Raw genomic sequence first — 21,506 nt, forward strand, 5'->3', positions numbered from 1 at the left:
AGGTGCGAAAAGGGCGGCTCTTACAATTGGCCCGTAGGCAGATTTCACTCGCACGTCCCAATTTAAACAAGGGACGGGACGAAACGAGTCGAGGTTCCGCCGAGATTCGAACTCGGATCGCTGGATTCAAAGTCCAGAGTGCTAACCGTTACACCACGGAACCAGCAGGGCGGCCTGCTTTAGGCCAGGCCTGAGCTGTCCTGCATTCACACTTGCAGCAACGCTCTCAGAATCTGGTCTCTTGCTGCTGCGCCCGTGGCAGGGAATACTTGGGTGGTACAGGGTAGAGCAAAAGTAGCTCGCGCGCTTGACGCCGGGGAGTGTCGCAAACCAGCCCACATCCATCATGGGTGCAAGAATTTGCGAAACCGGCAGTTTTGTCAAAGACGATCGCTCACGCTGCCAGCGAAAAGGCTCCACCGAGATTTGAACTCGGATCGCTGGATTCAGAGTCCAGAGTGCTCACCATTACACCATGGAACCCCTAGATGGCAGCGCCGCCGAATCACTGCTCAAGGATGTTTGCCTCCTTCGTCAAGCGTGGAAACAGCAACGACAAGGATCACGACGGCAACTGTGGATCTGCTGATCCAGCAGCTCGTGCACTCGGTCTTGCTCAAGTGCAACCACGCTGTCACGGCCTGCTGCCCTGTAAGGCCGGTGGCCCGCGCCTCCGAAATCCACTTTGCCGAAGTTTTCGGAAGCAGCTCGGGCCGTGCCAGATCTGCCAACCTGTCCACGAAACCTAGTTTCTCAGCGGGAGCGGGGCTGCTGTTGGCCATGAGCAACTCTGAGCCGGGCTACTGCTCGCTAATCTCTCTCACTGGCAAACTTTCAAGCTGCTGGACAATCGCCTTTCCGGCATTTCACTTTGGCTTCCGCTTTCGCACCTCACAGTTTACCTTCCTGCTCAGTACAGCTGTCGGACAAGTCGCGCATCTGCACTACAGCTGCCTATTCGAACAGCGCCGCTGCTGTTTGTCTCCCTGATCGGCGGCCATGGCTGTGACGGCGCTGCGCTGAGCAATGCTTTTAAGCAAAGTGAGATCTCAGACGGATCGTGTTCAAGAGCACGTGTCCCTGGCTCTCCGGGAGTCTGTATTGTATGCACTGTTTTTATGTCGCTGGACTGTCTTGTGTGTGCAAATGTCGTTGTTACCGTTTTGTAGTGATTGAAACTGGGATTTGAGGTTCCTGATTTCCCTGAAAACTGGTTGAATGGTAAGGCTTGGGGCCTGGCTTTGCTGCTCCTCTCCCTCGTAAATTGCTGTTTCTCTATGTCCAGCTGTTACTGTGAATTGTTTGGGAAAGTGTGAATCGTTGAATCAAATTCAAGAAAAGAGCACCTCTCCAGCATGCGCCTCGTTCCAATTGCTGTCACCTTTTCACCAGCTGTCTGGGGAACGCAGAGAGGAGCTCCAAAAACAACACCGCTTGACGGCAGCTTGTCTCTCAATGCTGTGTCCTTCGAAGAAAACACATCCGTGGTTCAGGAGAGAGCAAAAGCAGGCACCAGTGACGAGCTTAAGACTCCACCTCGGCATCGGGATCATTCTGCGCTCGCCGTTCTGGCAGAAATGTGACGAGATCTGACTCAAAGGTGCGAAAAGGGCGGCTCTTACAATTGGCCCGTAGGCAGATTTCACTCGCACGTCCCAATTTAAACAAGGGACGGGACGAAACGAGTCGAGGTTCCGCCGAGATTCGAACTCGGGTCGCTGGATTCAAAGTCCAGAGTGCTAACCGTTACACCACGGAACCAGCAGGGCGGCCTGCTTTAGGCCAGGCCTGAGCTGTCCTGCATTCACACTTGCAGCAACGCTCTCAGAATCTGGTCTCTTGCTGCTGCGCCCGTGGCAGGGAATACTTGGGTGGTACAGGGTAGAGCAAAAGTAGCTCGCGCGCTTGACGCCGGGGAGTGTCGCAAACCAGCCCACATCCATCATGGGTGCAAGAATTTGCGAAACCGGCAGTTTTGTCAAAGACGATCGCTCACGCTGCCAGCGAAAGGCTCCACCGAGATTTGAACTCGGATCGCTGGATTCAGAGTCCAGAGTGCTCACCATTACACCATGGAACCCCTAGATGGCAGCGCCGCCGAATCACTGCTCAAGGATGTTTGCCTCCTTCGTCAAGCGTGGAAACAGCAACGACAAGGATCACGACGGCAACTGTGGATCTGCTGATCCAGCAGCTCGTGCACTCGGTCTTGCTCAAGTGCAACCACGCTGTCACGGCCTGCTGCCCTGTAAGGCCGGTGGCCCGCGCCTCCGAAATCCACTTTGCCGAAGTTTTCGGAAGCAGCTCGGGCCGTGCCAGATCTGCCAACCTGTCCACGAAACCTAGTTTCTCAGCGGGAGCGGGGCTGCTGTTGGCCATGAGCAACTCTGAGCCGGGCTACTGCTCGCTAATCTCTCTCACTGGCAAACTTTCAAGCTGCTGGACAATCGCCTTTCCGGCATTTCACTTTGGCTTCCGCTTTCGCACCTCACAGTTTACCTTCCTGCTCAGTACAGCTGTCGGACAAGTCGCGCATCTGCACTACAGCTGCCTATTCGAACAGCGCCGCTGCTGTTTGTCTCCCTGATCGGCGGCCATGGCTGTGACGGCGCTGCGCTGAGCAATGCTTTTAAGCAAAGTGAGATCTCAGACGGATCGTGTTCAAGAGCACGTGTCCCTGGCTCTCCGGGAGTCTGTATTGTATGCACTGTTTTTTATGTCGCTGGACTGTCTTGTGTGTGCAAATGTCGTTGTTACCGTTTTGTAGTGATTGAAACTGGGATTTGAGGTTCCTGATTTCCCTGAAAACTGGTTGAATGGTAAGGCTTGGGGCCTGGCTTTGCTGCTCCTCTCCCTCGTAAAATTGCTGTTTCTCTATGTCCAGCTGTTACTGTGAATTGTTTGGGAAAGTGTGAATCGTTGAATCAAATTCAAGAAAAGAGCACCTCTCCAGCATGCGCCTCGTTCCAATTGCTGTCACCTTTTCACCAGCTGTCTGGGGAACGCAGAGAGGAGCTCCAAAAACAACACCGCTTGACGGCAGCTTGTCTCTCAATGCTGTGTCCTTCGAAGAAAACACATCCGTGGTTCAGGAGAGAGCAAAAGCAGGCACCAGTGACGAGCTTAAGACTCCACCTCGGCATCGGGATCATTCTGCGCTCGCCGTTCTGGCAGAAATGTGACGAGATCTGACTCAAAGGTGCGAAAAGGGCGGCTCTTACAATTGGCCCGTAGGCAGATTTCACTCGCACGTCCCAATTTAAACAAGGGACGGGACGAAACGAGTCGAGGTTCCGCCGAGATTCGAACTCGGGTCGCTGGATTCAAAGTCCAGAGTGCTAACCGTTACACCACGGAACCAGCAGGGCGGCCTGCTTTAGGCCAGGCCTGAGCTGTCCTGCATTCACACTTGCAGCAACGCTCTCAGAATCTGGTCTCTTGCTGCTGCGCCCGTGGCAGGGAATACTTGGGTGGTACAGGGTAGAGCAAAAGTAGCTCGCGCGCTTGACGCCGGGGAGTGTCGCAAACCAGCCCACATCCATCATGGGTGCAAGAATTTGCGAAACCGGCAGTTTTGTCAAAGACGATCGCTCACGCTGCCAGCGAAAAGGCTCCACCGAGATTTGAACTCGGATCGCTGGATTCAGAGTCCAGAGTGCTCACCATTACACCATGGAACCCCTAGATGGCAGCGCCGCCGAATCACTGCTCAAGGATGTTTGCCTCCTTCGTCAAGCGTGGAAACAGCAACGACAAGGATCACGACGGCAACTGTGGATCTGCTGATCCAGCAGCTCGTGCACTCGGTCTTGCTCAAGTGCAACCACGCTGTCACGGCCTGCTGCCCTGTAAGGCCGGTGGCCCGCGCCTCCGAAATCCACTTTGCCGAAGTTTTCGGAAGCAGCTCGGGCCGTGCCAGATCTGCCAACCTGTCCACGAAACCTAGTTTCTCAGCGGGAGCGGGGCTGCTGTTGGCCATGAGCAACTCTGAGCCGGGCTACTGCTCGCTAATCTCTCTCACTGGCAAACTTTCAAGCTGCTGGACAATCGCCTTTCCGGCATTTCACTTTGGCTTCCGCTTTCGCACCTCACAGTTTACCTTCCTGCTCAGTACAGCTGTCGGACAAGTCGCGCATCTGCACTACAGCTGCCTATTCGAACAGCGCCGCTGCTGTTTGTCTCCCTGATCGGCGGCCATGGCTGTGACGGCGCTGCGCTGAGCAATGCTTTTAAGCAAAGTGAGATCTCAGACGGATCGTGTTCAAGAGCACGTGTCCCTGGCTCTCCGGGAGTCTGTATTGTATGCACTGTTTTTTATGTCGCTGGACTGTCTTGTGTGTGCAAATGTCGTTGTTACCGTTTTGTAGTGATTGAAACTGGGATTTGAGGTTCCTGATTTCCCTGAAAACTGGTTGAATGGTAAGGCTTGGGGCCTGGCTTTGCTGCTCCTCTCCCTCGTAAAATTGCTGTTTCTCTATGTCCAGCTGTTACTGTGAATTGTTTGGGAAAGTGTGAATCGTTGAATCAAATTCAAGAAAAGAGCACCTCTCCAGCATGCGCCTCGTTCCAATTGCTGTCACCTTTTCACCAGCTGTCTGGGGAACGCAGAGAGGAGCTCCAAAAACAACACCGCTTGACGGCAGCTTGTCTCTCAATGCTGTGTCCTTCGAAGAAAACACATCCGTGGTTCAGGAGAGAGCAAAAGCAGGCACCAGTGACGAGCTTAAGACTCCACCTCGGCATCGGGATCATTCTGCGCTCGCCGTTCTGGCAGAAATGTGACGAGATCTGACTCAAAGGTGCGAAAAGGGCGGCTCTTACAATTGGCCCGTAGGCAGATTTCACTCGCACGTCCCAATTTAAACAAGGGACGGGACGAAACGAGTCGAGGTTCCGCCGAGATTCGAACTCGGGTCGCTGGATTCAAAGTCCAGAGTGCTAACCGTTACACCACGGAACCAGCAGGGCGGCCTGCTTTAGGCCAGGCCTGAGCTGTCCTGCATTCACACTTGCAGCAACGCTCTCAGAATCTGGTCTCTTGCTGCTGCGCCCGTGGCAGGGAATACTTGGGTGGTACAGGGTAGAGCAAAAGTAGCTCGCGCGCTTGACGCCGGGGAGTGTCGCAAACCAGCCCACATCCATCATGGGTGCAAGAATTTGCGAAACCGGCAGTTTTGTCAAAGACGATCGCTCACGCTGCCAGCGAAAAGGCTCCACCGAGATTTGAACTCGGATCGCTGGATTCAGAGTCCAGAGTGCTCACCATTACACCATGGAACCCCTAGATGGCAGCGCCGCCGAATCACTGCTCAAGGATGTTTGCCTCCTTCGTCAGCGTGGAAACAGCAACGACAAGGATCACGACGGCAACTGTGGATCTGCTGATCCAGCAGCTCGTGCACTCGGTCTTGCTCAAGTGCAACCACGCTGTCACGGCCTGCTGCCCTGTAAGGCCGGTGGCCCGCGCCTCCGAAATCCACTTTGCCGAAGTTTTCGGAAGCAGCTCGGGCCGTGCCAGATCTGCCAACCTGTCCACGAAACCTAGTTTCTCAGCGGGAGCGGGGCTGCTGTTGGCCATGAGCAACTCTGAGCCGGGCTACTGCTCGCTAATCTCTCTCACTGGCAAACTTTCAAGCTGCTGGACAATCGCCTTTCCGGCATTTCACTTTGGCTTCCGCTTTCGCACCTCACAGTTTACCTTCCTGCTCAGTACAGCTGTCGGACAAGTCGCGCATCTGCACTACAGCTGCCTATTCGAACAGCGCCGCTGCTGTTTGTCTCCCTGATCGGCGGCCATGGCTGTGACGGCGCTGCGCTGAGCAATGCTTTTAAGCAAAGTGAGATCTCAGACGGATCGTGTTCAAGAGCACGTGTCCCTGGCTCTCCGGGAGTCTGTATTGTATGCACTGTTTTTTATGTCGCTGGACTGTCTTGTGTGTGCAAATGTCGTTGTTACCGTTTTGTAGTGATTGAAACTGGGATTTGAGGTTCCTGATTTCCCTGAAAACTGGTTGAATGGTAAGGCTTGGGGCCTGGCTTTGCTGCTCCTCTCCCTCGTAAAATTGCTGTTTCTCTATGTCCAGCTGTTACTGTGAATTGTTTGGGAAAGTGTGAATCGTTGAATCAAATTCAAGAAAAGAGCACCTCTCCAGCATGCGCCTCGTTCCAATTGCTGTCACCTTTTCACCAGCTGTCTGGGGAACGCAGAGAGGAGCTCCAAAAACAACACCGCTTGACGGCAGCTTGTCTCTCAATGCTGTGTCCTTCGAAGAAAACACATCCGTGGTTCAGGAGAGAGCAAAAGCAGGCACCAGTGACGAGCTTAAGACTCCACCTCGGCATCGGGATCATTCTGCGCTCGCCGTTCTGGCAGAAATGTGACGAGATCTGACTCAAAGGTGCGAAAAGGGCGGCTCTTACAATTGGCCCGTAGGCAGATTTCACTCGCACGTCCCAATTTAAACAAGGGACGGGACGAAACGAGTCGAGGTTCCGCCGAGATTCGAACTCGGGTCGCTGGATTCAAAGTCCAGAGTGCTAACCGTTACACCACGGAACCAGCAGGGCGGCCTGCTTTAGGCCAGGCCTGAGCTGTCCTGCATTCACACTTGCAGCAACGCTCTCAGAATCTGGTCTCTTGCTGCTGCGCCCGTGGCAGGGAATACTTGGGTGGTACAGGGTAGAGCAAAAGTAGCTCGCGCGCTTGACGCCGGGGAGTGTCGCAAACCAGCCCACATCCATCATGGGTGCAAGAATTTGCGAAACCGGCAGTTTTGTCAAAGACGATCGCTCACGCTGCCAGCGAAAGGCTCCACCGAGATTTGAACTCGGATCGCTGGATTCAGAGTCCAGAGTGCTCACCATTACACCATGGAACCCCTAGATGGCAGCGCCGCCGAATCACTGCTCAAGGATGTTTGCCTCCTTCGTCAAGCGTGGAAACAGCAACGACAAGGATCACGACGGCAACTGTGGATCTGCTGATCCAGCAGCTCGTGCACTCGGTCTTGCTCAAGTGCAACCACGCTGTCACGGCCTGCTGCCCTGTAAGGCCGGTGGCCCGCGCCTCCGAAATCCACTTTGCCGAAGTTTTCGGAAGCAGCTCGGGCCGTGCCAGATCTGCCAACCTGTCCACGAAACCTAGTTTCTCAGCGGGAGCGGGGCTGCTGTTGGCCATGAGCAACTCTGAGCCGGGCTACTGCTCGCTAATCTCTCTCACTGGCAAACTTTCAAGCTGCTGGACAATCGCCTTTCCGGCATTTCACTTTGGCTTCCGCTTTCGCACCTCACAGTTTACCTTCCTGCTCAGTACAGCTGTCGGACAAGTCGCGCATCTGCACTACAGCTGCCTATTCGAACAGCGCCGCTGCTGTTTGTCTCCCTGATCGGCGGCCATGGCTGTGACGGCGCTGCGCTGAGCAATGCTTTTAAGCAAAGTGAGATCTCAGACGGATCGTGTTCAAGAGCACGTGTCCCTGGCTCTCCGGGAGTCTGTATTGTATGCACTGTTTTTTATGTCGCTGGACTGTCTTGTGTGTGCAAATGTCGTTGTTACCGTTTTGTAGTGATTGAAACTGGGATTTGAGGTTCCTGATTTCCCTGAAAACTGGTTGAATGGTAAGGCTTGGGGCCTGGCTTTGCTGCTCCTCTCCCTCGTAAAATTGCTGTTTCTCTATGTCCAGCTGTTACTGTGAATTGTTTGGGAAAGTGTGAATCGTTGAATCAAATTCAAGAAAAGAGCACCTCTCCAGCATGCGCCTCGTTCCAATTGCTGTCACCTTTTCACCAGCTGTCTGGGAACGCAGAGAGGAGCTCCAAAAACAACACCGCTTGACGGCAGCTTGTCTCTCAATGCTGTGTCCTTCGAAGAAAACACATCCGTGGTTCAGGAGAGAGCAAAAGCAGGCACCAGTGACGAGCTTAAGACTCCACCTCGGCATCGGGATCATTCTGCGCTCGCCGTTCTGGCAGAAATGTGACGAGATCTGACTCAAAGGTGCGAAAAGGGCGGCTCTTACAATTGGCCCGTAGGCAGATTTCACTCGCACGTCCCAATTTAAACAAGGGACGGGACGAAACGAGTCGAGGTTCCGCCGAGATTCGAACTCGGGTCGCTGGATTCAAAGTCCAGAGTGCTAACCGTTACACCACGGAACCAGCAGGGCGGCCTGCTTTAGGCCAGGCCTGAGCTGTCCTGCATTCACACTTGCAGCAACGCTCTCAGAATCTGGTCTCTTGCTGCTGCGCCCGTGGCAGGGAATACTTGGGTGGTACAGGGTAGAGCAAAAGTAGCTCGCGCGCTTGACGCCGGGGAGTGTCGCAAACCAGCCCACATCCATCATGGGTGCAAGAATTTGCGAAACCGGCAGTTTTGTCAAAGACGATCGCTCACGCTGCCAGCGAAAAGGCTCCACCGAGATTTGAACTCGGATCGCTGGATTCAGAGTCCAGAGTGCTCACCATTACACCATGGAACCCCTAGATGGCAGCGCCGCCGAATCACTGCTCAAGGATGTTTGCCTCCTTCGTCAAGCGTGGAAACAGCAACGACAAGGATCACGACGGCAACTGTGGATCTGCTGATCCAGCAGCTCGTGCACTCGGTCTTGCTCAAGTGCAACCACGCTGTCACGGCCTGCTGCCCTGTAAGGCCGGTGGCCCGCGCCTCCGAAATCCACTTTGCCGAAGTTTTCGGAAGCAGCTCGGGCCGTGCCAGATCTGCCAACCTGTCCACGAAACCTAGTTTCTCAGCGGGAGCGGGGCTGCTGTTGGCCATGAGCAACTCTGAGCCGGGCTACTGCTCGCTAATCTCTCTCACTGGCAAACTTTCAAGCTGCTGGACAATCGCCTTTCCGGCATTTCACTTTGGCTTCCGCTTTCGCACCTCACAGTTTACCTTCCTGCTCAGTACAGCTGTCGGACAAGTCGCGCATCTGCACTACAGCTGCCTATTCGAACAGCGCCGCTGCTGTTTGTCTCCCTGATCGGCGGCCATGGCTGTGACGGCGCTGCGCTGAGCAATGCTTTTAAGCAAAGTGAGATCTCAGACGGATCGTGTTCAAGAGCACGTGTCCCTGGCTCTCCGGGAGTCTGTATTGTATGCACTGTTTTTTATGTCGCTGGACTGTCTTGTGTGTGCAAATGTCGTTGTTACCGTTTTGTAGTGATTGAAACTGGGATTTGAGGTTCCTGATTTCCCTGAAAACTGGTTGAATGGTAAGGCTTGGGGCCTGGCTTTGCTGCTCCTCTCCCTCGTAAAATTGCTGTTTCTCTATGTCCAGCTGTTACTGTGAATTGTTTGGGAAAGTGTGAATCGTTGAATCAAATTCAAGAAAAGAGCACCTCTCCAGCATGCGCCTCGTTCCAATTGCTGTCACCTTTTCACCAGCTGTCTGGGGAACGCAGAGAGGAGCTCCAAAAACAACACCGCTTGACGGCAGCTTGTCTCTCAATGCTGTGTCCTTCGAAGAAAACACATCCGTGGTTCAGGAGAGAGCAAAAGCAGGCACCAGTGACGAGCTTAAGACTCCACCTCGGCATCGGGATCATTCTGCGCTCGCCGTTCTGGCAGAAATGTGACGAGATCTGACTCAAAGGTGCGAAAAGGGCGGCTCTTACAATTGGCCCGTAGGCAGATTTCACTCGCACGTCCCAATTTAAACAAGGGACGGGACGAAACGAGTCGAGGTTCCGCCGAGATTCGAACTCGGATCGCTGGATTCAAAGTCCAGAGTGCTAACCGTTACACCACGGAACCAGCAGGGCGGCCTGCTTTAGGCCAGGCCTGAGCTGTCCTGCATTCACACTTGCAGCAACGCTCTCAGAATCTGGTCTCTTGCTGCTGCGCCCGTGGCAGGGAATACTTGGGTGGTACAGGGTAGAGCAAAAGTAGCTCGCGCGCTTGACGCCGGGGAGTGTCGCAAACCAGCCCACATCCATCATGGGTGCAAGAATTTGCGAAACCGGCAGTTTTGTCAAAGACGATCGCTCACGCTGCCAGCGAAAAGGCTCCACCGAGATTTGAACTCGGATCGCTGGATTCAGAGTCCAGAGTGCTCACCATTACACCATGGAACCCCTAGATGGCAGCGCCGCCGAATCACTGCTCAAGGATGTTTGCCTCCTTCGTCAAGCGTGGAAACAGCAACGACAAGGATCACGACGGCAACTGTGGATCTGCTGATCCAGCAGCTCGTGCACTCGGTCTTGCTCAAGTGCAACCACGCTGTCACGGCCTGCTGCCCTGTAAGGCCGGTGGCCCGCGCCTCCGAAATCCACTTTGCCGAAGTTTTCGGAAGCAGCTCGGGCCGTGCCAGATCTGCCAACCTGTCCACGAAACCTAGTTTCTCAGCGGGAGCGGGGCTGCTGTTGGCCATGAGCAACTCTGAGCCGGGCTACTGCTCGCTAATCTCTCTCACTGGCAAACTTTCAAGCTGCTGGACAATCGCCTTTCCGGCATTTCACTTTGGCTTCCGCTTTCGCACCTCACAGTTTACCTTCCTGCTCAGTACAGCTGTCGGACAAGTCGCGCATCTGCACTACAGCTGCCTATTCGAACAGCGCCGCTGCTGTTTGTCTCCCTGATCGGCGGCCATGGCTGTGACGGCGCTGCGCTGAGCAATGCTTTTAAGCAAAGTGAGATCTCAGACGGATCGTGTTCAAGAGCACGTGTCCCTGGCTCTCCGGGAGTCTGTATTGTATGCACTGTTTTTTATGTCGCTGGACTGTCTTGTGTGTGCAAATGTCGTTGTTACCGTTTTGTAGTGATTGAAACTGGGATTTGAGGTTCCTGATTTCCCTGAAAACTGGTTGAATGGTAAGGCTTGGGGCCTGGCTTTGCTGCTCCTCTCCCTCGTAAAATTGCTGTTTCTCTATGTCCAGCTGTTACTGTGAATTGTTTGGGAAAGTGTGAATCGTTGAATCAAATTCAAGAAAAGAGCACCTCTCCAGCATGCGCCTCGTTCCAATTGCTGTCACCTTTTCACCAGCTGTCTGGGGAACGCAGAGAGGAGCTCCAAAAACAACACCGCTTGACGGCAGCTTGTCTCTCAATGCTGTGTCCTTCGAAGAAAACACATCCGTGGTTCAGGAGAGAGCAAAAGCAGGCACCAGTGACGAGCTTAAGACTCCACCTCGGCATCGGGATCATTCTGCGCTCGCCGTTCTGGCAGAAATGTGACGAGATCTGACTCAAAGGTGCGAAAAGGGCGGCTCTTACAATTGGCCCGTAGGCAGATTTCACTCGCACGTCCCAATTTAAACAAGGGACGGGACGAAACGAGTCGAGGTTCCGCCGAGATTCGAACTCGGGTCGCTGGATTCAAAGTCCAGAGTGCTAACCGTTACACCACGGAACCAGCAGGGCGGCCTGCTTTAGGCCAGGCCTGAGCTGTCCTGCATTCACACTTGCAGCAACGCTCTCAGAATCTGGTCTCTTGCTGCTGCGCCCGTGGCAGGGAATACTTGGGTGGTACAGGGTAGAGCAAAAGTAGCTCGCGCGCTTGACGCCGGGGAGTGTCGCAAACCAGCCCACATCCATCATGGGTGCAAGAATTTGCGAAACCGGCAGTTTTGTCAAAGACGATCGCTCACGCTGCCAGCGAAAAGGCTCCACCGAGATTTGAACTCGGATCGCTGGATTCAGAGTCCAGAGTGCTCACCATTACACCATGGAACCCCTAGATGGCAGCGCCGCCGAATCACTGCTCAAGGATGTTTGCCTCCTTCGTCAAGCGTGGAAACAGCAACGACAAGGATCACGACGGCAACTGTGGATCTGCTGATCCAGCAGCTCGTGCACTCGGTCTTGCTCAAGTGCAACCACGCTGTCACGGCCTGCTGCCCTGTAAGGCCGGTGGCCCGCGCCTCCGAAATCCACTTTGCCGAAGTTTTCGGAAGCAGCTCGGGCCGTGCCAGATCTGCCAACCTGTCCACGAAACCTAGTTTCTCAGCGGGAGCGGGGCTGCTGTTGGCCATGAGCAACTCTGAGCCGGGCTACTGCTCGCTAATCTCTCTCACTGGCAAACTTTCAAGCTGCTGGACAATCGCCTTTCCGGCATTTCACTTTGGCTTCCGCTTTCGCACCTCACAGTTTACCTTCCTGCTCAGTACAGCTGTCGGACAAGTCGCGCATCTGCACTACAGCTGCCTATTCGAACAGCGCCGCTGCTGTTTGTCTCCCTGATCGGCGGCCATGGCTGTGACGGCGCTGCGCTGAGCAATGCTTTTAAGCAAAGTGAGATCTCAGACGGATCGTGTTCAAGAGCACGTGTCCCTGGCTCTCCGGGAGTCTGTATTGTATGCACTGTTTTTTATGTCGCTGGACTGTCTTGTGTGTGCAAATGTCGTTGTTACCGTTTTGTAGTGATTGAAACTGGGATTTGAGGTTCCTGATTCCCTGAAAACTGGTTGAATGGTAAGGCTTGGGGCCTGGCTTTGCTGCTCCTCTCCCTCGTAAAATTGCTGTTTCTCTATGTCCAGCTGTTACTGTGAATTGTTTGGGAAAGTGTGAATCGTTGAATCAAATTCAAGAAAAGAGCACCTCTCCAGCATGCGCCTCGTTCCAATTGCTGTCACCTTTTCACCAGCTGTCTGGGGAACGCAGAGAGGAGCTCCAAAAACAACACCGCTTGACGGCAGCTTGTCTCTCAATGCTGTGTCCTTCGAAGAAAACACATCCGTGGTTCAGGAGAGAGCAAAAGCAGGCACCAGTGACGAGCTTAAGACTCCACCTCGGCATCGGGATCATTCTGCGCTCGCCGTTCTGGCAGAAATGTGACGAGATCTGACTCAAAGGTGCGAAAAGGGCGGCTCTTACAATTGGCCCGTAGGCAGATTTCACTCGCACGTCCCAATTTAAACAAGGGACGGGACGAAACGAGTCGAGGTTCCGCCGAGATTCGAACTCGGGTCGCTGGATTCAAAGTCCAGAGTGCTAACCGTTACACCACGGAACCAGCAGGGCGGCCTGCTTTAGGCCAGGCCTGAGCTGTCCTGCATTCACACTTGCAGCAACGCTCTCAGAATCTGGTCTCTTGCTGCTGCGCCCGTGGCAGGGAATACTTGGGTGGTACAGGGTAGAGCAAAAGTAGCTCGCGCGCTTGACGCCGGGGAGTGTCGCAAACCAGCCCACATCCATCATGGGTGCAAGAATTTGCGAAACCGGCAGTTTTGTCAAAGACGATCGCTCACGCTGCCAGCGAAAAGGCTCCACCGAGATTTGAACTCGGATCGCTGGATTCAGAGTCCAGAGTGCTCACCATTACACCATGGAACCCCTAGATGGCAGCGCCGCCGAATCACTGCTCAAGGATGTTTGCCTCCTTCGTCAAGCGTGGAAACAGCAACGACAAGGATCACGACGGCAACTGTGGATCTGCTGATCCAGCAGCTCGTGCACTCGGTCTTGCTCAAGTGCAACCACGCTGTCACGGCCTGCTGCCCTGTAAGGCCGGTGGCCCGCGCCTCCGAAATCCACTTTGCCGAAGTTTTCGGAAGCAGCTCGGGCCGTGCCAGATCTGCCAACCTGTCCACGAAACCTAGTTTCTCAGCGGGAGCGGGGCTGCTGTTGGCCATGAGCAACTCTGAGCCGGGCTACTGCTCGCTAATCTCTCTCACTGGCAAACTTTCAAGCTGCTGGACAATCGCCTTTCCGGCATTTCACTTTGGCTTCCGCTTTCGCACCTCACAGTTTACCTTCCTGCTCAGTACAGCTGTCGGACAAGTCGCGCATCTGCACTACAGCTGCCTATTCGAACAGCGCCGCTGCTGTTTGTCTCCCTGATCGGCGGCCATGGCTGTGACGGCGCTGCGCTGAGCAATGCTTTTAAGCAAAGTGAGATCTCAGACGGATCGTGTTCAAGAGCACGTGTCCCTGGCTCTCCGGGAGTCTGTATTGTATGCACTGTTTTTTATGTCGCTGGACTGTCTTGTGTGTGCAAATGTCGTTGTTACCGTTTTGTAGTGATTGAAACTGGGATTTGAGGTTCCTGATTTCCCTGAAAAACTGGTTGAATGGTAAGGCTTGGGGCCTGGCTTTGCTGCTCCTCTCCCTCGTAAAATTGCTGTTTCTCTATGTCCAGCTGTTACTGTGAATTGTTTGGGAAAGTGTGAATCGTTGAATCAAATTCAAGAAAAGAGCACCTCTCCAGCATGCGCCTCGTTCCAATTGCTGTCACCTTTTCACCAGCTGTCTGGGAACGCAGAGAGGAGCTCCAAAAACAACACCGCTTGACGGCAGCTTGTCTCTCAATGCTGTGTCCTTCGAAGAAAACACATCCGTGGTTCAGGAGAGAGCAAAAGCAGGCACCAGTGACGAGCTTAAGACTCCACCTCGGCATCGGGATCATTCTGCGCTCGCCGTTCTGGCAGAAATGTGACGAGATCTGACTCAAAGGTGCGAAAAGGGCGGCTCTTACAATTGGCCCGTAGGCAGATTTCACTCGCACGTCCCAATTTAAACAAGGGACGGGACGAAACGAGTCGAGGTTCCGCCGAGATTCGAACTCGGATCGCTGGATTCAAAGTCCAGAGTGCTAACCGTTACACCACGGAACCAGCAGGGCGGCCTGCTTTAGGCCAGGCCTGAGCTGTCCTGCATTCACACTTGCAGCAACGCTCTCAGAATCTGGTCTCTTGCTGCTGCGCCCGTGGCAGGGAATACTTGGGTGGTACAGGGTAGAGCAAAAGTAGCTCGCGCGCTTGACGCCGGGGAGTGTCGCAAACCAGCCCACATCCATCATGGGTGCAAGAATTTGCGAAACCGGCAGTTTTGTCAAAGACGATCGCTCACGCTGCCAGCGAAAAGGCTCCACCGAGATTTGAACTCGGATCGCTGGATTCAGAGTCCAGAGTGCTCACCATTACACCATGGAACCCCTAGATGGCAGCGCCGCCGAATCACTGCTCAAGGATGTTTGCCTCCTTCGTCAAGCGTGGAAACAGCAACGACAAGGATCACGACGGCAACTGTGGATCTGCTGATCCAGCAGCTCGTGCACTCGGTCTTGCTCAAGTGCAACCACGCTGTCACGGCCTGCTGCCCTGTAAGGCCGGTGGCCCGCGCCTCCGAAATCCACTTTGCCGAAGTTTTCGGAAGCAGCTCGGGCCGTGCCAGATCTGCCAACCTGTCCACGAAACCTAGTTTCTCAGCGGGAGCGGGGCTGCTGTTGGCCATGAGCAACTCTGAGCCGGGCTACTGCTCGCTAATCTCTCTCACTGGCAAACTTTCAAGCTGCTGGACAATCGCCTTTCCGGCATTTCACTTTGGCTTCCGCTTTCGCACCTCACAGTTTACCTTCCTGCTCAGTACAGCTGTCGGACAAGTCGCGCATCTGCACTACAGCTGCCTATTCGAACAGCGCCGCTGCTGTTTGTCTCCCTGATCGGCGGCCATGGCTGTGACGGCGCTGCGCTGAGCAATGCTTTTAAGCAAAGTGAGATCTCAGACGGATCGTGTTCAAGAGCACGTGTCCCTGGCTCTCCGGGAGTCTGTATTGTATGCACTGTTTTTTATGTCGCTGGACTGTCTTGTGTGTGCAAATGTCGTTGTTACCGTTTTGTAGTGATTGAAACTGGGATTTGAGGTTCCTGATTCCCTGAAAACTGGTTGAATGGTAAGGCTTGGGGCCTGGCTTTGCTGCTCCTCTCCCTCGTAAAATTGCTGTTTCTCTATGTCCAGCTGTTACTGTGAATTGTTTGGGAAAGTGTGAATCGTTGAATCAAATTCAAGAAAAGAGCACCTCTCCAGCATGCGCCTCGTTCCAATTGCTGTCACCTTTTCACCAGCTGTCTGGGGAACGCAGAGAGGAGCTCCAAAAACAACACCGCTTGACGGCAGCTTGTCTCTCAATGCTGTGTCCTTCGAAGAAAACACATCCGTGGTTCAGGAGAGAGCAAAAGCAGGCACCAGTGACGAGCTTAAGACTCCACCTCGGCATCGGGATCATTCTGCGCTCGCCGTTCTGGCAGAAATGTGACGAGATCTGACTCAAAGGTGCGAAAAGGGCGGCTCTTACAATTGGCCCGTAGGCAGATTTCACTCGCACGTCCCAATTTAAACAAGGGACGGGACGAAACGAGTCGAGGTTCCGCCGAGATTCGAACTCGGATCGCTGGATTCAAAGTCCAGAGTGCTAACCGTTACACCACGGAACCAGCAGGGCGGCCTGCTTTAGGCCAGGCCTGAGCTGTCCTGCATTCACACTTGCAGCAACGCTCTCAGAATCTGGTCTCTTGCTGCTGCGCCCGTGGCAGGGAATACTTGGGTGGTACAGGGTAGAGCAAAAGTAGCTCGCGCGCTTGACGCCGGGGAGTGTCGCAAACCAGCCCACATCCATCATGGGTGCAAGAATTTGCGAAACCGGCAGTTTTGTCAAAGACGATCGCTCACGCTGCCAGCGAAAAGGCTCCACCGAGATTTGAACTCGGATCGCTGGATTCAGAGTCCAGAGTGCTCACCATTACACCATGGAACCCCTAGATGGCAGCGCCGCCGAATCACTGCTCAAGGATGTTTGCCTCCTTCGTCAAGCGTGGAAACAGCAACGACAAGGATCACGACGGCAACTGTGGATCTGCTGATCCAGCAGCTCGTGCACTCGGTCTTGCTCAAGTGCAACCACGCTGTCACGGCCTGCTGCCCTGTAAGGCCGGTGGCCCGCGCCTCCGAAATCCACTTTGCCGAAGTTTTCGGAAGCAGCTCGGGCCGTGCCAGATCTGCCAACCTGTCCACGAAACCTAGTTTCTCAGCGGGAGCGGGGCTGCTGTTGGCCATGAGCAACTCTGAGCCGGGCTACTGCTCGCTAATCTCTCTCACTGGCAAACTTTCAAGCTGCTGGACAATCGCCTTTCCGGCATTTCACTTTGGCTTCCGCTTTCGCACCTCACAGTTTACCTTCCTGCTCAGTACAGCTGTCGGACAAGTCGCGCATCTGCACTACAGCTGCCTATTCGAACAGCGCCGCTGCTGTTTGTCTCCCTGATCGGCGGCCATGGCTGTGACGGCGCTGCGCTGAGCAATGCTTTTAAGCAAAGTGAGATCTCAGACGGATCGTGTTCAAGAGCACGTGTCCCTGGCTCTCCGGGAGTCTGTATTGTATGCACTGTTTTTTATGTCGCTGGACTGTCTTGTGTGTGCAAATGTCGTTGTTACCGTTTTGTAGTGATTGAAACTGGGATTTGAGGTTCCTGATTTCCCTGAAAACTGGTTGAATGGTAAGGCTTGGGGCCTGGCTTTGCTGCTCCTCTCCCTCGTAAAATTGCTGTTTCTCTATGTCCAGCTGTTACTGTGAATTGTTTGGGAAAGTGTGAATCGTTGAATCAAATTCAAGAAAAGAGCACCTCTCCAGCATGCGCCTCGTTCCAATTGCTGTCACCTTTTCACCAGCTGTCTGGGGAACGCAGAGAGGAGCTCCAAAAACAACACCGCTTGACGGCAGCTTGTCTCTCAATGCTGTGTCCTTCGAAGAAAACACATCCGTGGTTCAGGAGAGAGCAAAAGCAGGCACCAGTGACGAGCTTAAGACTCCACCTCGGCATCGGGATCATTCTGCGCTCGCCGTTCTGGCAGAAATGTGACGAGATCTGACTCAAAGGTGCGAAAAGGGCGGCTCTTACAATTGGCCCGTAGGCAGATTTCACTCGCACGTCCCAATTTAAACAAGGGACGGGACGAAACGAGTCGAGGTTCCGCCGAGATTCGAACTCGGGTCGCTGGATTCAAAGTCCAGAGTGCTAACCGTTACACCACGGAACCAGCAGGGCGGCCTGCTTTAGGCCAGGCCTGAGCTGTCCTGCATTCACACTTGCAGCAACGCTCTCAGAATCTGGTCTCTTGCTGCTGCGCCCGTGGCAGGGAATACTTGGGTGGTACAGGGTAGAGCAAAAGTAGCTCGCGCGCTTGACGCCGGGGAGTGTCGCAAACCAGCCCACATCCATCATGGGTGCAAGAATTTGCGAAACCGGCAGTTTTGTCAAAGACGATCGCTCACGCTGCCAGCGAAAAGGCTCCACCGAGATTTGAACTCGGATCGCTGGATTCAGAGTCCAGAGTGCTCACCATTACACCATGGAACCCCTAGATGGCAGCGCCGCCGAATCACTGCTCAAGGATGTTTGCCTCCTTCGTCAAGCGTGGAAACAGCAACGACAAGGATCACGACGGCAACTGTGGATCTGCTGATCCAGCAGCTCGTGCACTCGGTCTTGCTCAAGTGCAACCACGCTGTCACGGCCTGCTGCCCTGTAAGGCCGGTGGCCCGCGCCTCCGAAATCCACTTTGCCGAAGTTTTCGGAAGCAGCTCGGGCCGTGCCAGATCTGCCAACCTGTCCACGAAACCTAGTTTCTCAGCGGGAGCGGGGCTGCTGTTGGCCATGAGCAACTCTGAGCCGGGCTACTGCTCGCTAATCTCTCTCACTGGCAAACTTTCAAGCTGCTGGACAATCGCCTTTCCGGCATTTCACTTTGGCTTCCGCTTTCGCACCTCACAGTTTACCTTCCTGCTCAGTACAGCTGTCGGACAAGTCGCGCATCTGCACTACAGCTGCCTATTCGAACAGCGCCGCTGCTGTTTGTCTCCCTGATCGGCGGCCATGGCTGTGACGGCGCTGCGCTGAGCAATGCTTTTAAGCAAAGTGAGATCTCAGACGGATCGTGTTCAAGAGCACGTGTCCCTGGCTCTCCGGGAGTCTGTATTGTATGCACTGTTTTTTTATGTCGCTGGACTGTCTTGTGTGTGCAAATGTCGTTGTTACCGTTTTGTAGTGATTGAAACTGGGATTTGAGGTTCCTGATTTCCCTGAAAACTGGTTGAATGGTAAGGCTTGGGGCCTGGCTTTGCTGCTCCTCTCCCTCGTAAAATTGCTGTTTCTCTATGTCCAGCTGTTACTGTGAATTGTTTGGGAAAGTGTGAATCGTTGAATCAAATTCAAGAAAAGAGCACCTCTCCAGCATGCGCCTCGTTCCAATTGCTGTCACCTTTTCACCAGCTGTCTGGGGAACGCAGAGAGGAGCTCCAAAAACAACACCGCTTGACGGCAGCTTGTCTCTCAATGCTGTGTCCTTCGAAGAAAACACATCCGTGGTTCAGGAGAGAGCAAAAGCAGGCACCAGTGACGAGCTTAAGACTCCACCTCGGCATCGGGATCATTCTGCGCTCGCCGTTCTGGCAGAAATGTGACGAGATCTGACTCAAAGGTGCGAAAAGGGCGGCTCTTACAATTGGCCCGTAGGCAGATTTCACTCGCACGTCCCAATTTAAACAAGGGACGGGACGAAACGAGTCGAGGTTCCGCCGAGATTCGAACTCGGATCGCTGGATTCAAAGTCCAGAGTGCTAACCGTTACACCACGGAACCAGCAGGGCGGCCTGCTTTAGGCCAGGCCTGAGCTGTCCTGCATTCACACTTGCAGCAACGCTCTCAGAATCTGGTCTCTTGCTGCTGCGCCCGTGGCAGGGAATACTTGGGTGGTACAGGGTAGAGCAAAAGTAGCTCGCGCGCTTGACGCCGGGGAGTGTCGCAAACCAGCCCACATCCATCATGGGTGCAAGAATTTGCGAAACCGGCAGTTTTGTCAAAGACGATCGCTCACGCTGCCAGCGAAAAGGCTGCACCGAGATTTGAACTCGGATGGCTGGATTCAGAGTCCAGAGTGCTCACCATTACACCATGTAACCCCTAGATGGCAGCGCCGCCGAATCACTGCTCAAGGATGTTTGCCTCCTTCGTCAAGCGTGGAAACAGCAACGACAAGGATCACGACGGCAACTGTGGATCTGCTGATCCAGCAGCTCGTGCACTCGGTCTTGCTCAAGTGCAACCACGCTGTCACGGCCTGCTGCCCTGTAAGGCCGGTGGCCCGCGCCTCCGAAATCCACTTTGCCGAAGTTTTCGGAAGCAGCTCGGGCCGTGCCAGATCTGCCAACCTGTCCACGAAACCTAGTTTCTCAGCGGGAGCGGGGCTGCTGTTGGCCATGAGCAACTCTGAGCCGGGCTACTGCTCGCTAATCTCTCTCACTGGCAAACTTTCAAGCTGCTGGACAATCGCCTTTCCGGCATTTCACTTTGGCTTCCGCTTTCGCACCTCACAGTTTACCTTCCTGCTCAGTACAGCTGTCGGACAAGTCGCGCATCTGCACTACAGCTGCCTATTCGAACAGCGCCGCTGCTGTTTGTCTCCCTGATCGGCGGCCATGGCTGTGACGGCGCTGCGCTGAGCAATGCTTTTAAGCAAAGTGAGATCTCAGACGGATCGTGTTCAAGAGCACGTGTCCCTGGCTCTCCGGGAGTCTGTATTGTATGCACTGTTTTTTATGTCGCTGGACTGTCTTGTGTGTGCAAATGTCGTTGTTACCGTTTTGTAGTGATTGAAACTGGGATTTGAGGTTCCTGATTTCCCTGAAAACTGGTTGAATGGTAAGGCTTGGGGCCTGGCTTTGCTGCTCCTCTCCCTCGTAAAATTGCTGTTTCTCTATGTCCAGCTGTTACTGTGAATTGTTTGGGAAAGTGTGAATCGTTGAATCAAATTCAAGAAAAGAGCACCTCTCCAGCATGCGCCTCGTTCCAATTGCTGTCACCTTTTCACCAGCTGTCTGGGGAACGCAGAGAGGAGCTCCAAAAACAACACCGCTTGACGGCAGCTTGTCTCTCAATGCTGTGTCCTTCGAAGAAAACACATCCGTGGTTCAGGAGAGAGCAAAAGCAGGCACCAGTGACGAGCTTAAGACTCCACCTCGGCATCGGGATCATTCTGCGCTCGCCGTTCTGGCAGAAATGTGACGAGATCTGACTCAAAGGTGCGAAAAGGGCGGCTCTTACAATTGGCCCGTAGGCAGATTTCACTCGCACGTCCCAATTTAAACAAGGGACGGGACGAAACGAGTCGAGGTTCCGCCGAGATTCGAACTCGGATCGCTGGATTCAAAGTCCAGAGTGCTAACCGTTACACCACGGAACCAGCAGGGCGGCCTGCTTTAGGCCAGGCCTGAGCTGTCCTGCATTCACACTTGCAGCAACGCTCTCAGAATCTGGTCTCTTGCTGCTGCGCCCGTGGCAGGGAATACTTGGGTGGTACAGGGTAGAGCAAAAGTAGCTCGCGCGCTTGACGCCGGGGAGTGTCGCAAACCAGCCCACATCCATCATGGGTGCAAGAATTTGCGAAACCGGCAGTTTTGTCAAAGACGATCGCTCACGCTGCCAGCGAAAAGGCTCCACCGAGATTTGAACTCGGATCGCTGGATTCAGAGTCCAGAGTGCTCACCATTACACCATGGAACCCCTAGATGGCAGCGCCGCCGAATCACTGCTCAAGGATGTTTGCCTCCTTCGTCAAGCGTGGAAACAGCAACGACAAGGATCACGACGGCAACTGTGGATCTGCTGATCCAGCAGCTCGTGCACTCGGTCTTGCTCAAGTGCAACCACGCTGTCACGGCCTGCTGCCCTGTAAGGCCGGTGGCCCGCGCCTCCGAAATCCACTTTGCCGAAGTTTTCGGAAGCAGCTCGGG

General features: G+C 54.2%; 28 non-coding genes across 28 annotated transcripts; all 28 read right to left on the minus strand.

The window, feature by feature from the left end:
- Positions 1 to 91: 91 nt before the first annotated feature.
- On the minus strand, positions 92 to 163 carry trnaq-uug (transfer RNA glutamine (anticodon UUG)). Its single transcript has one exon. It is a non-coding gene; the product is annotated as a tRNA-Gln (tRNA).
- Positions 164 to 411: 248 nt separating this feature from the next.
- Positions 412 to 483, minus strand: trnaq-cug (transfer RNA glutamine (anticodon CUG)). Its single transcript has one exon. It is a non-coding gene; the product is annotated as a tRNA-Gln (tRNA).
- A 1,206-nt stretch (positions 484 to 1,689) lies between these two features.
- trnaq-uug (transfer RNA glutamine (anticodon UUG)) lies at positions 1,690 to 1,761 on the minus strand. Its single transcript has one exon. It is a non-coding gene; the product is annotated as a tRNA-Gln (tRNA).
- A 247-nt stretch (positions 1,762 to 2,008) lies between these two features.
- On the minus strand, positions 2,009 to 2,080 carry trnaq-cug (transfer RNA glutamine (anticodon CUG)). Its single transcript has one exon. It is a non-coding gene; the product is annotated as a tRNA-Gln (tRNA).
- A 1,208-nt stretch (positions 2,081 to 3,288) lies between these two features.
- On the minus strand, positions 3,289 to 3,360 carry trnaq-uug (transfer RNA glutamine (anticodon UUG)). The gene has a single exon. It is a non-coding gene; the product is annotated as a tRNA-Gln (tRNA).
- Positions 3,361 to 3,608: 248 nt separating this feature from the next.
- trnaq-cug (transfer RNA glutamine (anticodon CUG)) lies at positions 3,609 to 3,680 on the minus strand. Its single transcript has one exon. It is a non-coding gene; the product is annotated as a tRNA-Gln (tRNA).
- A 1,208-nt stretch (positions 3,681 to 4,888) lies between these two features.
- Positions 4,889 to 4,960, minus strand: trnaq-uug (transfer RNA glutamine (anticodon UUG)). Its single transcript has one exon. It is a non-coding gene; the product is annotated as a tRNA-Gln (tRNA).
- A 248-nt stretch (positions 4,961 to 5,208) lies between these two features.
- On the minus strand, positions 5,209 to 5,280 carry trnaq-cug (transfer RNA glutamine (anticodon CUG)). The gene has a single exon. It is a non-coding gene; the product is annotated as a tRNA-Gln (tRNA).
- A 1,207-nt stretch (positions 5,281 to 6,487) lies between these two features.
- trnaq-uug (transfer RNA glutamine (anticodon UUG)) lies at positions 6,488 to 6,559 on the minus strand. The gene has a single exon. It is a non-coding gene; the product is annotated as a tRNA-Gln (tRNA).
- Positions 6,560 to 6,806: 247 nt separating this feature from the next.
- Positions 6,807 to 6,878, minus strand: trnaq-cug (transfer RNA glutamine (anticodon CUG)). Its single transcript has one exon. It is a non-coding gene; the product is annotated as a tRNA-Gln (tRNA).
- Positions 6,879 to 8,085: 1,207 nt separating this feature from the next.
- trnaq-uug (transfer RNA glutamine (anticodon UUG)) lies at positions 8,086 to 8,157 on the minus strand. The gene has a single exon. It is a non-coding gene; the product is annotated as a tRNA-Gln (tRNA).
- Positions 8,158 to 8,405: 248 nt separating this feature from the next.
- trnaq-cug (transfer RNA glutamine (anticodon CUG)) lies at positions 8,406 to 8,477 on the minus strand. Its single transcript has one exon. It is a non-coding gene; the product is annotated as a tRNA-Gln (tRNA).
- A 1,208-nt stretch (positions 8,478 to 9,685) lies between these two features.
- Positions 9,686 to 9,757, minus strand: trnaq-uug (transfer RNA glutamine (anticodon UUG)). The gene has a single exon. It is a non-coding gene; the product is annotated as a tRNA-Gln (tRNA).
- A 248-nt stretch (positions 9,758 to 10,005) lies between these two features.
- Positions 10,006 to 10,077, minus strand: trnaq-cug (transfer RNA glutamine (anticodon CUG)). Its single transcript has one exon. It is a non-coding gene; the product is annotated as a tRNA-Gln (tRNA).
- Positions 10,078 to 11,285: 1,208 nt separating this feature from the next.
- On the minus strand, positions 11,286 to 11,357 carry trnaq-uug (transfer RNA glutamine (anticodon UUG)). The gene has a single exon. It is a non-coding gene; the product is annotated as a tRNA-Gln (tRNA).
- A 248-nt stretch (positions 11,358 to 11,605) lies between these two features.
- Positions 11,606 to 11,677, minus strand: trnaq-cug (transfer RNA glutamine (anticodon CUG)). Its single transcript has one exon. It is a non-coding gene; the product is annotated as a tRNA-Gln (tRNA).
- Positions 11,678 to 12,884: 1,207 nt separating this feature from the next.
- trnaq-uug (transfer RNA glutamine (anticodon UUG)) lies at positions 12,885 to 12,956 on the minus strand. Its single transcript has one exon. It is a non-coding gene; the product is annotated as a tRNA-Gln (tRNA).
- Positions 12,957 to 13,204: 248 nt separating this feature from the next.
- trnaq-cug (transfer RNA glutamine (anticodon CUG)) lies at positions 13,205 to 13,276 on the minus strand. Its single transcript has one exon. It is a non-coding gene; the product is annotated as a tRNA-Gln (tRNA).
- Positions 13,277 to 14,484: 1,208 nt separating this feature from the next.
- trnaq-uug (transfer RNA glutamine (anticodon UUG)) lies at positions 14,485 to 14,556 on the minus strand. Its single transcript has one exon. It is a non-coding gene; the product is annotated as a tRNA-Gln (tRNA).
- A 248-nt stretch (positions 14,557 to 14,804) lies between these two features.
- On the minus strand, positions 14,805 to 14,876 carry trnaq-cug (transfer RNA glutamine (anticodon CUG)). Its single transcript has one exon. It is a non-coding gene; the product is annotated as a tRNA-Gln (tRNA).
- A 1,207-nt stretch (positions 14,877 to 16,083) lies between these two features.
- Positions 16,084 to 16,155, minus strand: trnaq-uug (transfer RNA glutamine (anticodon UUG)). The gene has a single exon. It is a non-coding gene; the product is annotated as a tRNA-Gln (tRNA).
- A 248-nt stretch (positions 16,156 to 16,403) lies between these two features.
- On the minus strand, positions 16,404 to 16,475 carry trnaq-cug (transfer RNA glutamine (anticodon CUG)). Its single transcript has one exon. It is a non-coding gene; the product is annotated as a tRNA-Gln (tRNA).
- Positions 16,476 to 17,683: 1,208 nt separating this feature from the next.
- On the minus strand, positions 17,684 to 17,755 carry trnaq-uug (transfer RNA glutamine (anticodon UUG)). Its single transcript has one exon. It is a non-coding gene; the product is annotated as a tRNA-Gln (tRNA).
- A 248-nt stretch (positions 17,756 to 18,003) lies between these two features.
- On the minus strand, positions 18,004 to 18,075 carry trnaq-cug (transfer RNA glutamine (anticodon CUG)). The gene has a single exon. It is a non-coding gene; the product is annotated as a tRNA-Gln (tRNA).
- Positions 18,076 to 19,284: 1,209 nt separating this feature from the next.
- On the minus strand, positions 19,285 to 19,356 carry trnaq-uug (transfer RNA glutamine (anticodon UUG)). Its single transcript has one exon. It is a non-coding gene; the product is annotated as a tRNA-Gln (tRNA).
- Positions 19,357 to 19,604: 248 nt separating this feature from the next.
- Positions 19,605 to 19,676, minus strand: trnaq-cug (transfer RNA glutamine (anticodon CUG)). The gene has a single exon. It is a non-coding gene; the product is annotated as a tRNA-Gln (tRNA).
- A 1,208-nt stretch (positions 19,677 to 20,884) lies between these two features.
- Positions 20,885 to 20,956, minus strand: trnaq-uug (transfer RNA glutamine (anticodon UUG)). Its single transcript has one exon. It is a non-coding gene; the product is annotated as a tRNA-Gln (tRNA).
- A 248-nt stretch (positions 20,957 to 21,204) lies between these two features.
- Positions 21,205 to 21,276, minus strand: trnaq-cug (transfer RNA glutamine (anticodon CUG)). Its single transcript has one exon. It is a non-coding gene; the product is annotated as a tRNA-Gln (tRNA).
- Positions 21,277 to 21,506: the final 230 nt, after the last annotated feature.

Source organism: Hemiscyllium ocellatum, chromosome 44, assembly GCF_020745735.1.
Source record: "Hemiscyllium ocellatum isolate sHemOce1 chromosome 44, sHemOce1.pat.X.cur, whole genome shotgun sequence".
Lineage (NCBI taxonomy): Eukaryota > Metazoa > Chordata > Chondrichthyes > Orectolobiformes > Hemiscylliidae > Hemiscyllium > Hemiscyllium ocellatum.